Raw genomic sequence first — 3,310 nt, 5'->3', positions numbered from 1 at the left:
AAAGAGACCTAGTATAGATAGGAATTGATAATTTTCTCAAGAATGTTGATAGCTTAAATTAGTACTAACATACCACAAATCGTTAACCATTAACGTAGATATATATGTCAAATGGATGTTTATAGTATTTCTATACTTAAACCATTCTTACTTGAGGATTTTTAGTTCATCTCAATAGAAATTCATATACTCTTGTTGTTTCCTTTTTTCCCAGTGCGTTGAGCAAGGAAGAGGTGTTTCGGGGTAATGATTGTAGCAATCAGCGTCAATAAAGATCTTCCCTCTGTAGACACGTGATTTCGTCCTCTTAAAGTTCATTTTTTTTTCACTTTTACCCATTTTTTACCTTATCCTACCGTGTACCCTCACCCGTGTGATAATCCCTCCACAAAATGACAAAAATAACAATCCCCTAACTAATTTTATCTTATCCTAACAACCTATCCAATCAAAATAAAACACATCACACCCTACCCCATACCCTACCCCCACCTCACCACTATCCTACCCTACCCCTACCTCTTTTGACACGTTTTTGAACCCAGGGAAGGCACTATATATTCACATACATATTCCATTTTTCTTTCCATCTTCTACACCAATTCCACTAACACTACAACACTCTACAACCCACTGGAAACAAAAATATTCACTATACGCACACCCTCACACTCACACGACAACAACAATCACTAAATCCATACACCTCACAATTTGACTCTATTTTTTTATGGATTGAAGAAACGGACTAATATAGGAGCACACATACGGGAAAGGGGAGAGATCGAGAAAGAGAGGAGAATAGGGAGAGATCGAGAAAGAGAGTGAAGAATTAAGCAACAAAGAGAAGCGAGAGAGTGAGAGAGACTCAAGAGTGACGATCTGAGAACGAAGGAGAGAATCGGAAAGGGGTACTGTTCCGGCGAATTTCGCCTGAGTATGGCCTGAATTCGATCTGCTTTCGTGGTTCTCGCCGTTGTCTGAGATCGCCGGATCTCCGGCGACGTGAAACAGCGACCCCAACCCCAAGTCGATCCGAATTTAAGCCGATAATCAGTTCTTTTTCCAGTTTTTTCAGTTAAAACTCGCCGGATACTACTGCTGTTCGACGGATTCAAACACTGCCGGCTCGAATTTCAGTCTTAGCCGTCTAAAAATAATAACCAGCAACCAATTTCTAGTAGAATCGGCCTGTTCGAATTGTTTTCCTACAAAATCACGTTCGGGTTTGGTTCTTTGTTGCGATTTCTGTTTTGGACGCTTCAGTTGCTCTATATTCTGGGAACTGAATTTCTATTCGTCTCAATCGGGATGGTTAGTTTCAAATTTCAGTTCTGCGTTACCGAGTTGGAGTTGTTATTGTTGAGGTTTTCTATGTAGGCTTTCGGATTCGGGTTCTCTTAAATATTATTATCAACGGAAATCGATATTCGGAAGGTTCAATTCTATCCTTTCTCCTCTTAATTTTACGTAATCATGAATAATTTGTGTGTTTGGTATGTTTGAATATTTGTTATGTGTTGGTTGATGTTGGTTTCGGACTTTGAATAGCGAATTGATAATCGAAGCATGTGTTAATCATTGGTTGGGAATGAATTTGGGGCGGAAGGAAGAAATTGATAAAAGATTAATATTTTTCAGGTCAGTTAATTGATGGATGTTGATGAATTTGGTAGTATCATGATAAAACCATCAAAAGTGTAGGCAAATAATAGGCTTGAGTTGGCAAATTTAGAACTTATGGATTGTTCGAGCATTTGAAATGTTTGTGGAATGATTTGTCTTTCCCGCATTTGGAAAATGTATTCATTTAGCCGGGGAATGCCCCGAGGTCTTCTATACTTATTCATCGGGGAATGCCCTGACGTATCATGTTGGCGGAAAATGATCGTGATGAAGGCCCAGGGCATCGGGTAAAGCATTGGAGCTTAGTTTAGGATTAGCATAGGTTTACTTTCAATACCTTTTTATTTCGGGTTGTAATAATTGAACTGGACATTATATTTTGGATTATTTTGTTTTTGTTTGCTTGAGTGATCATTTTTACGTGCTTTGTATGATTTATGCATTTGTAATGTCAATTTAGCCAATACGCTCTGCCAAGCGACCGTGGTCAAACCACGGGATCAAGGGGTGCCTAACACCTTTCCCTCGGTCAACAGAATTCCTTAGCTGAAATCTCTGTTCGCAAACCAGTATTAAAGAGTCAAAACTATTTTGAAAAAGGATATCTATGGGTGACTTGGCACACCCGATTTATGTCGAGTGGCGACTCTGAATTGTGATTGTGATTGTTAAAAATAATCCTTTTTCGAAACAAGTTTTCATCTTTTGTCACTTTAATAATTAAAACCCTTTCGACCCTTAAAACATAATCTTTGGAGTCGAAAAAGGGGTGTGACAGCTCTGGCGACTCTACTGGGGACAGTATGAGAATTCGAGCTTATTTTTGAGTTGTATCGGCTTTGTTTGACATTACGAGTGTATAAGCATTGTTTGTGATTATTGTTGGTGTTATTTTCACTTTTGTGCGTTTTCGTGCTCTTTGTTTATAGTATTTATCCTATGTGTTACCGCTTTATATCTGTCATCATGAGTCCACCCCCGGCCTTCTTTCTGCAACAAGTCCGTAGTACACATATTGTACACAACCTCTAATAAGTCACCCTTATTTTAGGGGGGGAGCCGTCAGGGTTATGGAGTAGGTGGAAAGCAAAGCAGCCACTATCAACCATACGCTCCCCCGAACAGCCTTGTTAGTGAACTACAACGTAGGTCAGCCTTTAGGTCATGCTTATGTGCATCATACGGAGACCTAGCGGGACCCACATGGCCTTTTGTAGGAGACTCACCTCTAAAGCAACCCTACGTGCTAACTGTTGCATTTTTAAGGGTAACGTGGTCATTTTACGGACTGATTTAAAAAAAAGTGAGTCGAAAAGAATGAATCAAAAGAAATGTTGTAGTTTATTTTAGAATTCTTTATGGCTTTTGTTCTTCACGATCCAAAAACTCAAAAAGATTTTTTTTACGTTTTGCATTTGTCTTCTCAAAGTATCGTAAATTCAAAAAAAAAAAAAGTTTTGCTTGCCTTTTCTACTTATTTGTCAAAAACAAAAATACCAAAAAGATTTTTCCTTCATAATTGGTGGTGCCAGTCTTAGTTAAAGTGTCTAGCTGAAAATCCAAAAGTTTTTTCGTTTGTTTTTGGTAGTGTCGCTTAAGTTAGGATCAATTTATTAGTTAATCGTTAATTGTCCAATCTGGATGAACTACGCATACCTGATTCCCTTCCCTCGGGCTGGGATAC

Source organism: Capsicum annuum, unplaced genomic scaffold (assembly GCF_002878395.1).
Source record: "Capsicum annuum cultivar UCD-10X-F1 unplaced genomic scaffold, UCD10Xv1.1 ctg82890, whole genome shotgun sequence".
Taxonomy (NCBI): domain Eukaryota; kingdom Viridiplantae; phylum Streptophyta; class Magnoliopsida; order Solanales; family Solanaceae; genus Capsicum; species Capsicum annuum.
Note: the sequence above shows the minus strand (reverse complement) of the source record.